Raw genomic sequence first — 13,238 nt, forward strand, 5'->3', positions numbered from 1 at the left:
TGTAGACTGATGTGATATATTTAAGAAAACCCACTACTATAAAACTCCATTATAGAGGTCAACAAAATTCTCAACCTTAAACTAGAGAAATTCAAAGCCTATTGAATTTTATTACTTATAAAAAGTGTATATTATGTTCATTCAGATGTAACAAATAAGAATATGTTTTCAAATAAAAGTGATTTTTTTACTTTGTTGTTTTTGTTATCGTGTTTTTATTTGCTAGAGCCTTCTCACTAAAAATAAAGAGATATAACGAAGATTACGCAAAACTGATTTTTTTAAAAGTAAAGATTGCATACTCTTGTTTACGTCAATGGTTTCGTTGGCTTTTGCTTATGTCCATCAAGATGCCATGTCGTTTGTAGGTATTTAACTTTAATGTAAATGGAAGTGAGAAGTGTAGTGTGACTGACTGAGTTAGCTGTTACTTTTGTATATTTCAGATCTTGTGCGGGCATTTTCTAGAAAGGTGCTTGTTATTGGTGCCTTTTGAAGAGTACTTGGAGCTTGAGTGAGTTTATTTTTTATTTTTATTTCTGAAAAATATACATAGTAATGACTTGGTTTTGGTTTCTTTAAGACATTTGCTGATGGTTTGTGTTTATAAGAAAATTTGAGATTATCTTTATGGTAATGTAACATTGTTCATTTATGTTCTGTTGAACTACTGTCAGAATGTGCTGCTGCTGTTTTTTTTTTTTTTTTTTTTTGTGCAAGTTTGAATCTCTTGCATGTTTTCATGGGTTTAGTGTTGCTATATTTCCTTAGATCATTCATTTCTCAAATGGTTGAAACTTTGTTTGCGTAACTGAAACTTCACCCTTTTCACTTTGAGGGACACCTAATAGTTTCAATTTTTGTGTTTGTTCATCTAAATCAACTTGATATGATGGCTCAGTGGAAAAAAAATGCTAACTTTGAGGCAATTGTTGATGCAGCACACATTTTTTTAATATTTTGTGTGATTTTTCTAAGTCTTTTTCTTCATATAATGAAGAAAAGAATGTAAGAGAGATATCATGTTGAAAGGATTTTCAAGAACATGTTTTGATGATTTTGGTATTTGCTATTTTTGTCAAGGAAAATGGCTTAGTTTTGCAAGATGAAAAATGTCTCTTCTTGGCCTTCTAATTGTGGGAATCGAATACCATAAAGGGTCAACCGAAAGTGAGCTTCTCTAAAACCTTATATATGTTACTGTGTAACTTCAAGATTCTGTGTTTTCACAATGCATGAATCGAAACCATGGAAATATTATTATACTTATTTCACTACAAGCATGAATATTCCATTTTTGATAATAGAATGGTGTATGCTTAAACCTCACTGCTGGCTATTGCTTATTTGTCGGTAAAGATTTCGCTTACATAACAAATTGCTTTTACCGACCAGTATCTTGGCAGGGCGACCTGGTACGGCGTCCATTTGCAATCCGGTGTCTGCAGCGATAGGCGTCCGTCGCTTCTCTCGTGATGTTGTAGAATAGCAAAAACCGAGCCCTCAAAGTTTTAGACAAAAAATGAGGCAATCGGAGAAAAATGGGATTTTATTTAGGGTGGTTGACCATCTTGGTATACCCAGTTGACTTTATCTTAGCTCTAATCAACAGCCCTTTTAGCATATGAATGGTCTCCGTCTACATACACGCTCGTTGTATGTCTCCGTACTGTCTCTATCCGTGACCGCTTTGATCCCGCGTGGCTGCGTTTTGCAAAGAAGAAAAAGCATAGAGAAATTAGGTTCAGCCGTACGAAGAATGGAAAAGGGCCAAACATACCTCTACTATGAAGAATGAGGCCACAGAGTGAAAAGTGGAATTCTTGGAGCGTGGTATGCCCCTCTATTTGGCCTATGATTTCCCCATAAACAAAATTAACAACCATCTTCTAAGTGCTAGTATGTTTTCTTGTTTTACTTGAGCTTAGCAAACATACTCGATCTTATCTTATGTTCGTTAAAATTGCTCGAAATTGTTATCCAAACACCGAAACACCTAATTGTGGGAAAGTTTCCATCTTTCAAAAGAGGGCTGTAATGATAATGCTTATGGCGTAAACCTCACCATAGTTTAGCCCTTAAAGTAAGAATGAGACATCGTAGAGGGATGGGATTTTTTTGTAAAGGGTGTTGCCCTTTTCTGCCATGTCCATGATTTCTTCTCCATTCATGAAAATCAACAATCCTCTGAGAACAGAAAAACAAGAAAAGGAAAATGACAATTGATAAACCATCTCAACAAAACCCCATGAGTATTCCTCTGTAAAAAGAGGCCATGCTCTTCCCTTCTCTACTTCTGCTGCAACCACTGCTATCTATGATAAACAGCAGCCCAAAAAGTAGATATGTGGTGTCATTTCTACGTTGATCGCGTGCATCACCCGAAAAGGGGCGTTGATGATGATTGCTTCTTTCTCGTGCTATTAGTTTACGATTTGAGAAATCGACCCGTAACTCGGCGAGGCAATCCGGTAGCAAAATAAGTTCAATGAGGCGTTGATGATTTTCATTCTTTACGCATCGAGATGGTTGAGCTTTGCTATATCTTGGCGTGGCATCTTTTGGAGTCTTTTGAGATACGGGAGCTATTTAGGTTTTTGTGTCTCACAAAGGTTTCTTAAGCTTGCGGCCATTAGTGGTGTTTAGCTTATGTCCGAGAGAATGTTAATCTTTGTGTCCTAGGAATGAGGCTTTTTATGGAACTCGAAAAAGGTTGAGATTTTCTAAAGGTGGTTATTCTCTTCTCTCCGTAGTTCAAATTTGCGAATGAATTTCCCTATACCTTTGTTACACAAAGATTTAAGAGAGCCCTTTTGTCAACAAAAATGCCAATTATGGTGATGACGAGATAATGCATGTTTATGGTAGTAATAAGGAAAAGGACACATACATAGATACCTCTTAAACCGTTACATCCCGCATTTTATGCAATCGGATAATCCAAGACAATCGCGGGAAGACGATAAGTAAGGCCACATTTTATTTTGCTTGGCATATGAGTTGCTTATGAAAAGAATTAGAAGTGGAAATAATGAGGAAAGTTAAGGGCATAAAGGGAAATTCGTAATATGCCTCGTGGAATTATGGAGGAAGACGAGGGGCAAATTTGAAATTTGGAATATAATTTTATGAACTACAATTTGGCATGAAAGAAAATAATTGGGCTTGGAAATTTTTTTTAGAAAAAAAAAGGCCCAACCGGCCAAGGGGGTTTGATCCAAGCCCATATGCATTAAGTTTACAAATATAAAAGATGATTGGGTCATCTTTAATTCCATACCATCTCTAGAAAATTCAAGAACAAAAAAAAGAAGAGGAGGAAAAAGAACCAAGGCCTATTCGGCCATAGAAAAAAATTTGGAGTTTTCAAATTTGATTCTAAAAATTTTTCTCTTCTAGTAATTCTACTAAGTCAAGGATCCTCTCTAACGTGGTGTAAGTGTTGAAGCAAGAAAATCGTTCTTTGTCGCAAACTACAACTTTAGCCAAGGAAGAAGTTGAAGTAAAAAGGTGAGAATTCATCAACCTTTACATGTTTTGGATGTTGTATATGATGTGGTGTGTGAAAAAGGACGGAATCTATGAAAATATGAATAAAACTCATGGAACCATGAAAAACATGATATGGCCGTGTAGTACATGGTCTAGCCGTGCATGTATTGTGTGTGTTGAGTTAGTTTTATGTTATGTGATTGGTTGTTGATGTAATGCATAGAAAGGGATGGAATTCATGAAAAGTAGGCATATGTAGGTGTTGGCCGTGAGTGAGGTGTGTGTGGTGTAAAATATGAATCAATTCCTATATGGTAAGTTAGTAGTTAGTGACATGTACTCTATGATGCAAATGAAAATATGATGAATTTGGCAAAATGGTATTAGTTGGAGACTTGTTCTAGAAGTTATATGAATGGAATGTAATGTTCTTGTATGCATGAAAGACAATATGACTAGTACGGGATTGTTGGAATGTAGATTATGAAGTTACTATTATTTTCACCGAAATTGGAAGGCTTTGAAGAAGGTGGTAAATTGAGATTATGTGTCTTGAATGAAATATGTGAACCGCTAATGTAGTTGTTGCTTTATGTTAATAGTTTGGCCGGATTTGAATTCCGGATTTTATTTGATGAGAATTTGACTAAATTGAATGTTGAGGATGGTATAATTACATAGGAAATGCCGCCGAAATTTCGGTAGCCAAGTGTCGTGTTAAGAATCCAATTCTAAGGCACTAATGAGAGTTTTGGTAAACATGACCAATTCGCATTTTCGACGAGATTGCGACGTGAATTTGAAGTAGCGAAAGGAGTGGAAAGAGGTATGTAAGGCTTTACCTTCCTTTCTTGGCATGTCTTAGACGTAGTAGGGTTGGCCACGGGCCTCTGGGCCCTCCCTTTCCTCGAAATCCAAGATTGAAATTGACTACTATTCATTCAATGGAATTGAAGTAGAAATTGCGTTGCATTGTTGGAAAAACTTTCTAGACATTTAGAACTTACCCAAATAAGACCCGATTACTCTAAGATCCTCATAAGTAACGCCATGAATTATAAGATACGTAAATTTGATACGCCGCCTCAATTGGCCCGAGGTGGGCCCCTTGTCCCCGGATTTTCTTCAATGTTCTATGTGACGTATTGCGAAGTAGAATCTAAAGGAAACTTTTGGGTTATTATTCTAACTACGAGATAATAGTTGTTTGGACTAGTTCGTCGACTTCAAGACTTATTTTCTTTTCTAAAAGCTTAAGAACGTTTTTCTAAAATATTTATTCTTTTCTAAATCAAAGTTTTACAATTTTTTTGAAAATCCTTATAATTGAAATAACGACTATGATTCTGCGATAAAAATGATAACACTAAGGATGAGGGAACATCTATGACATCACATGACATGACAAGATACGGCGTGATATGATATATGTATAAGTATGTAAAATAGGTACATGTAAATAGGATAAGTAAATGTATACACGACATGTATATGTGTACAAGCTACGTGTGTGAACCTGGGTCGGGGGGAAGGGACACATGGGGGAATGGGAAGGAAATATGTTTCACCGCCACCGATCGACTCGGTTTATCATCCCGGACGCGGGGTGCCCCGACGCGGGATATATGAGTGAGCCGGTGCATATCGGCGCTATGTGGGTGAGCCGACATTATTCGGTGCTATGATATGACCTACCATGTCACGACCAGACATGCTACGATAAGATACGCTACTAAAGAAGCGTACTATGACATGATATGCCATGATGCGGCCACGACAGGACATGATATGATATGCTATGCTATGGTAAGACATGCTATGATATGCTATACTATGACATGACACGCTATGACACGCTATGACATGCTATGCTATGATACGAGATATTATGTTGTACTATACTATAGCCTAACACACTATGACACGATATACAAAGACGTGATATACTATAACAAGACAAGATAAGATATAATACGATATAATACGAGATGTTAATGTATGACGTGTGTGTGGTGGTATAAGCTTTATCTTTTTCTATATCCTATGGCTCCATGACATTATAAATTCTACATTATGTTCGCTAGTGTTACTTTCCATGCCTTACATACGGCAGACACTATTTGTACCGACGTCCCTTCTGTGGACGCCGCGTTTCATGCCGCGTTGGCAGTCGCCGACAGTGGACTTGATCCTTAGGAGCTCTACCACGGATGCACTACAGCGCTCCATTGTTCCGAGCCTCACTTTCTTGGTACTATTTTGTATATATGTATTCTCGGCACGACAAAGTATTTCGGCCCGTTTATGTATATATGTACTATGTCTAGAGGCTCGATTTATCCGTACGCCGGATGTTTGTATTTTGGGTCGTTGTATAACTTGATAGCAAAGTTTATTAGTCCATGTTTATGATGCCGCTACTAATGTAAATGTTCTGTAACGAAAAATTTTTTTGGCACGGTTTATACGACTTGCTAAGAGGTACAGGTAAAACGATAGGTAAGGGGTGCTCTCGGCACAAGTATCGGTACTCGTCACGGCCCCCAGACCGGTCGTGACGAAGTGGTATCGAGCAGCTTCGGTCCTAGGGGTTTGTCTACGAGCCGTGTCCGAGAAGTCTTGCTTATGGTGTGTAGCGCGCCACACTTATAAGCAGGAGGCTGCAGTGGCATTTAGGAAATATGACCTTCTTTGTATTCTAAGATCGTGCGATAGAGCTATGTTACTGTGTTTCCATATTCTTTTCTTAATCCTATGTTATGGTTTCGGTAATGCCGCCGAAGAGGACAGCCTACAAGAGCCCGGTATGGCAAGGCGGTGGCCAAGAAAAGAAATGAACGGGAGCTAGAAGAAGGGGAATCTCATAATGAAGCTCCCCCGCCCAAAGCGGGCAGAAAGAGTCCGACCCCCCCCCCAAAGACCTCCGGTTCCACCTCCGGCGGCCCTCGGGCCGGCGGATGAAATGAGGCCATCCAGCTATTGACCCAGTTAGTTGCCGCGCGAGGCTCGCCGGCGGGATACGGACCGAGAGGCGATAAGTGCCGGGGCCCGTGACTTCATTACTCTAAAACCACCGTAGTTTTATGGTCAAAACCGAGGAAGACGCAGATTTCATAGACCGACGGCCGAGGACTCGAGGATCATGCATGCTTCGGATAGCGAGTCCGCAGATATTTCATACAGTGCCGCGGGATGCGGGCGTGCTCCGTGGTATGATAGTCGGGAGAGCCTCGAGGGGAGCAAATGCCCCTCCCGTTTGGGGGAGCCATCGAGGCATTTCTACGACATTTTCGCCGCCGGAAGTTCGACGAGCACGAGCTGATATGTTCTTAAATCCCAAGCAAGGGAATACAGCGTCGGGAATGCGGCCCTCCGCTTTAACTCGCCGGCCAGGTATGCCACAGCCATGATCGCCGAGCATGGGGATCATGTACATCGATTTGTGAGTGGGTTTGGGCCGCACATAATTAAGTGAGTGTGCGACGATTTTCACTCCGGGACGGGATGACCATTGCCCGTATCCGTGCTCATGCCCAAAACCCGGAGGAACAACACTGACCCCCGCGAGTAAGAAAGGCGATCCGGACAGGGGCTCCGTAAAAGAGGGTTTTTCTCGGACCGAGCGCAGTGGCCGGAGGGGGACGAGCACAAGAGCAATTCAGGTATTCAGACCAACCGGCAGCCAGTGCACCTCCTCGATTTGCGGATAGGGGACCAGATCAGGGTACTCGAGCTTCGGGGTCCCAAAAGAGATGTAGCCGAATCAGCCTGATGATGCCACCCCCGCCACGGTGTACCCGTGTGGCCGGTGCCACACTCGGGCGTTGTTACTGTGTGGACTGTGTGCATGTTATGCTCGGCGGGGACGGATGGACCATTTGATGCGAGATTGTCCGCTAAGGAATGGGGGGAGTAGAGCACACCGCCGGGTCGCGCCAAGCAAGTTCGTCACCATCCGCGCGCCCTCCAGACAGGCCTCCTGTGCTCCAGCAAAGCCGAGGCCGAGGCGTAGGAGGGACACCCGGCCCCGCCCGGCCCTCCACACCGCATATATGCATTGACAGGACAGACCCCGAGCCTCCCGTACGCGCAGGTACATTTTCGGCACCTTCTATGATATGCGTGTAAATTGATTCGAATTCTATCTTATCCTATGCTGTCTTTTGTATTGCTGGACGTATTGAGAATTCGGAAATTAGGACGAAAAGTAACCATACGTACAGGTAATAGTGATATTAGAGACCGCGGAGGGTAGAACTATAAGTAAAGGAAAAGATGTGTTACGTGGGCGTTTTAAAATCGCTAAGACCCCGACTTGTTCTATATTATGTGATACAAGCAAAGCAGTGAAGGAGCGGAGGTGAAAATACTACGGCTAAGACACCGAAATGCATTAAAGCTTTAAGGTTAAGCGTGCTAGGGTGAGAGTAATTTCACGATGGGTGACCCCCGGGAAATATGTCAAAATTCCATAAATATAGGAACAAAGAGACGAATGTAAAATTAGATAGCCCAGTATAAATTACAGTGTGTGGAATGGTTAGAAACCCTATAAAAGTCATGTAGCCGGAGACGGACTAAATTAGCAGAAGGGAAAGGCATGTTGGGCCTAAAAAGGGATATGTTGAACGATATGTGAGATATCTACGAAGGGGACCTCCCCGAAGTATTATAATGCACTATGAGGTTAGTTCAACATTCGAGGACGAATGTTCAAAAGGGGGAGGATGTTACATCCCGCATTTTATGCAATCGGATAATCCAAGACAATCGCGGGAAGACGATAAGTAAGGCCACATTTTATTTTGCTTGGCATATGAGTTGCTTATGAAAAGAATTAGAAGTGGAAATAATGAGGAAAGTTAAGGGCATAAAGGGAAATTCGTAATATGCCTCGTGGAATTATGGAGGAAGACGAGGGGCAAATTTGAAATTTGGAATATAATTTTATGAACTACAATTTGGCATGAAAGAAATAATTGGGCTTGGAAATTTTTTTTAAAAAAAAAAAGAGGGCCCAACCGGCCAAGGGGGCATGATCCAAGCCCATATGGATTAAGTTTATAAATATAAAAGATGATGGAGTCATCTTTAATTCCATATCATCTCTAGAAAATTCAAGAACAAAAAAAGAAAGAGGAGGAAAAAGAACCAAGGCCTATTCGGCCATAAAAAAAAAAATTGGAGTCTTCAAATTTGATTCAAAAATTTTTTCTCTTCTAGTAATCCTACTAAGTCAAGGATCCTCTCTAACGTGGTATAAGTGTTGAAGCAAGAAAATCGTTCTTTGTCGCAAACTACGACTTTAGCCAAGGAGGTTGAAGTAAAAGGTGAGAATTCATCAACCTTTATATGTGTTGGATGTTGTATATGATGTGGTGTGTGAAGAAGGACGGAATCTATGAAAAAAATGAGTAAAACTCATGGAACCATGAAAAACATGATATGGCCGTGTAGTACATGGTCTAGCCGTGCATGTATTGTGTGTGTGTGTTGAGTTAGTTTTATGTTATGTGATTGGTTGTTGATGTAATGCATAGAAAGGGATGGAATTCATGAAAAGTAGGCATATGTAGGTGTTGGCCGTGAGTGAGGTGTGTGCGGTGTAAAATATGAATCAATTCCTATATGGTAAGTTAGTAGTTAGTGACATGTACTCTATGATGCAAATGAAAATATGATGAATTTGGCAAAATGGTATTAGTTGGAGACTTGTTCTAGAAGTTATATGAATGGAATGTAATGCTCTTGTATGCATGAAAGACAATATGACTAGTACGGGATTGTTGGAATGTAGATTATGAAGTTACTATTATTTTCACCGAAATTGGAAGGCTTTGAAGAAGGTGGTAAATTGAGATTATGTGTCTTGAATGAAATATGTGAACCGCTAATGTAGTTGTTGCTTTATGTTAATAGTTTGGCCGGATTTGAATTCCCGGATTTTATTTGATGAGAATTTGACTAAATTGAATGTTGAGGATGGTATAATTACGGAGGAAATGCTTGCCGAAATTTCGGTAGCCAAGTGTCGTGTTAAGAATCCAATTCTAAGGCACTAATGAGAGTTTTGGTAAACATGACCAATTCGCAGATTTTGACGAGATTGCGACGTGAATTTGAAGTAGCGAAAGGAGTGGAAAGAGGTATGTAAGGCTTTACCTTCCTTTCTTGGCATGTCTTAGACGTAGTAGGGTTGGCCACGGGCCTCGGGGGCCCTCCCTTTCCTCGAAATCCAAGATTGAAATTGACTACTATTCATTCAATGGAATTGAAGTAGAAATTCTTGTGATTGTTGGAAAAACTTTCTAGACATTTAGAACTTACCCAAATAAGACCCGATTACTCTAAGCTCTTCATAAGTAACGCCATGAATTATAAGATACGTAAATTTGATACGTCGCCTCAGTTGGCCCGAGGTGGGCCCCTTTGTTCCCGGATTTTCTTCAATGTTCTATGTGACGTATAGCGAAGTAGAATTCAAAAGAAACTTTTGGGTTATTATTCTAACTACGAGATAATAGTTGTTTGGACTAGTTCGTCGACTTCAAGACTTATTTTCTTTTCTAAAAGCTTAAGAACGTTTTTCTAAAATATTTATTCTTTTCTAAATCAAAGTTTTACAATTTTTTTGAAAATCCTTATAATTGAAATAACGACTATGATTCTGCGATAAAAATGATAACACTAAGGATGAGGGAACATCTATGACATCACATGACATGACAAGATACGGCGTGATATGATATATGTATAAGTATGTAAAATAGGTACATGTAAATAGGATAAGTAAATGTATACACGACATGTATATGTGTACAAGCTATGTGTGTGAACCTGGGTTGGGGGAAGGGACACATGGGGGAATGGGAAGGGAAATATGTTTCACCGCCACCCGATCGACTGGTTTATCATCCCGGACGCGGGTCCCGGACGCGGGATATATGGGTGAGCCGGTGTATATCGGCGCTATGTGGGTGAGCCGACATTATTCGGCGCTATGATATGACCTACCATGTCACGACCAGACATGCTACGATAAGATACGCTACGGTAAGCAGTACTATGACATGATATGCCATGATCTGCCACGACAGGACATGATATGATATGCTATGCTATGGTAAGACATGCTATGATATGCTATACTATGACATGACACGCTATGACACGCTATGACATGCTATGCTATGATACGAGATATTATGTTGTACTATACTATAGCCTAACACACTATGACACGATATACAAAGACGTGATATACTATAACAAGACAAGATAAGATATAATACGATATAATACGAGATGTTAATGTATGACAGGGTATAAGCTTTATCTTTTCTATATCCTATGGCTCCATGACATTATAAATTCTACATTATGTTACTGCTAGTGTTACTTTCCATGCCTTACATACTCGGTACACTATTTGTACTGACGTCCCTTCTTGTGGACGCTGCGTTTCATGCCGCGCAGGGTCACAGGATGTGGACTTGATCCTTAGGAGCTCTACCGGTACTCTACGGCGCGCTCCGGTTGTTCCGGAGCCCCACCTTCTTGGTACTATTTTGTATATATGTATTCTCGGGCACGACAGTACTCGGCCCTGTCTATGTATATATGTACTATGTCTAGAGGCTCGTAGACAGATCTGTACAGTCAGATGTTTGTATTTTGGGTCGTTGTATAACTTGATAGCAAAGTTTATTAGTCCATGTTTATGATGCCGCTACTAATGTAAATGTTCTGTAACGAAAAATTTTTTTGGCACGGTTTATACGACTTGCTAAGAGGTACAGGTAAAACGATAGGTAAGGGGTGCTCGGTACAAGTATCGGGTACTCGTCACGGCCCCTAGACGGGTCGTGACATAAACTTCCCTTAAACTTGTCACAATTTGTCAGCTTGCCTCTTAAACTTGTCTGGAGAAATCCTTTGTACTTGGATCCTAACCCCTAAACTTGGGAAATGAGGATATGGTGATATTCTCCAGGAAGTTTAAAGTTAAAACTTTTGAGTGCTAGGCAAAGGCAGGGGAATTTGTGAGGTCGGTTCTTATGTGCTCTCTCACAAAGGTGTCTCTTCTTGCGACCGTGGCAGATTAGCCATTCTTCCTGGCCATTTTAAAAAAGGCAAATCCGAGCCTCTTTGTGTTCAAAGAATGAGGCTTTCTATAGAACTCGAGAAAGGTTGGGATTTCGAGGGTGGTTACTCTCTTTCTGCGAAGTTCAATTTAGCCAATGAATTTTCCTATGCTTTTGTTTTAAAGAGATTTTAATGCCACTTTCATCAAATTGACGATTACGATCTTGAGCCTTTAGGGTGATGATGATCATGATAGCCGTGGTTATGGAGGAAAATACATATTCTTACCCCCTAAACTTTTCCGGTAAACCCAAATTTCATGTTCTTTCTTCGTTTTTGAAGAATCCCAATTTCGAAGAATTATTTTATGTATTCATCTCCACATTTTCCTAGAGAGAGATTATTAGGTACGATATGAAACAAGCCCAAAGCTTTTATGTATTGTGGACTCATATACCGTCTGAGGCTAATTGTTACATTGCTTAATTTATCTTGTTACGTTGCTTAATTTATGTTACACATTTTTTATCTATTGTGGACACAAGTCAGGAGATTTTATTTATTGTGGACTCATGTAGCCATTTTAGACCATTTCAAGGCCGTTCGTGTAATTTCACGAATTTTAGGACCCTTGTTTAAAGAATAGCCCGGTATGAAGAATGAGGCTAACGGGGGAGGAAAAAAGATCTCTTTGGAGGTGGTTGCCCTCTTTGATTGGCCTATGATTTCTCCCACAAACCAAACCAACTGCCGCTAAAATTTGGTCGGTAAAAGCAACTTTTGTAGTAGTGCTCAAAGTAAATTGAACAGTAGGCTGTCCATGAATATATTTGATAGGTTTCAGCTTGGTTTTTGGTAAAGATTGCAAGTTTCGTTTGAGTTTTAGGCTTGCAACATATGATGCTTGAGGATTATTGTTACGAATTGTCTCTCCCATAACCATGGGAGGTTGCGGAGAGGCTAAGTTTCCCATTAAACTCGAGTCGCCATGTTTCTCCAAAGAGGAGGGAGAAGAGAGCTTTTGGGGTTTAGTCGTTTCCTTATTTCTAGTCTTGTCATCATTAGTATGTATGCATTGTAGAGATTAAATTCTTTTATGAAAGCTTTTCTAAATCATTTTTCCTTATCATTTTTTTGTAGGTGGTGAAATTGAACAAGGGGATGAAAGAAGTGAAGATACATGATCCACTAAGGAGGATTGGGTTAATTTCTTGGAAAATTGAAAACTTGTGTGTTCCACCTCTTGAATGGTCAAACATTATCTTGATATTTTGCTTTTATGTATATTTCTTGACCTCTTGGATTATTATTTTGGTATGATGTTGGATCTTGTATTATTATTTTGGTATGATGTCGGATCTTGAATTATTATTTTGGTATATATGATGTGGGATCTTGGATTATTATAGTTTCTTCTTGTGATTGATATATGTGTGGTCTATATTGTGTCGGACCTGTATAGTCGATTGTAGTAGCCCATGTATCCGTTGCGGTAGCACCATAATACTCGTTGCGGTAGCATCGCAATAAACATCACAGTATAGCCCCATAATATATGTTGCGGTGGACCTATAATACCCGTTTGCAGTAGAATTATAATAATTGTTGCAATAGTCCTAAAAATAATCGTTGCGATATTAAATAAGCATTGCAATAGGAAG

General features: G+C 40.0%; 1 long non-coding RNA gene across 1 annotated transcript; it reads left to right on the plus strand.

Annotated features, from left to right (window-relative positions):
* The first annotated feature begins 401 nt into the window (after nucleotides 1-401).
* Nucleotides 402-12,980, plus strand: LOC132043381 (uncharacterized). The gene is made up of 2 exons (XR_009411788.1): nucleotides 402-514; nucleotides 12,718-12,980. It is a non-coding gene; the product is annotated as an uncharacterized LOC132043381 (long non-coding RNA).
* Nucleotides 12,981-13,238: the final 258 nt, after the last annotated feature.

The sequence above is a fragment of the Lycium ferocissimum genome, unplaced genomic scaffold (genome assembly GCF_029784015.1).
Source record: "Lycium ferocissimum isolate CSIRO_LF1 unplaced genomic scaffold, AGI_CSIRO_Lferr_CH_V1 ctg23509, whole genome shotgun sequence".
NCBI classification, from domain to species: Eukaryota; Viridiplantae; Streptophyta; class Magnoliopsida; order Solanales; family Solanaceae; genus Lycium; species Lycium ferocissimum.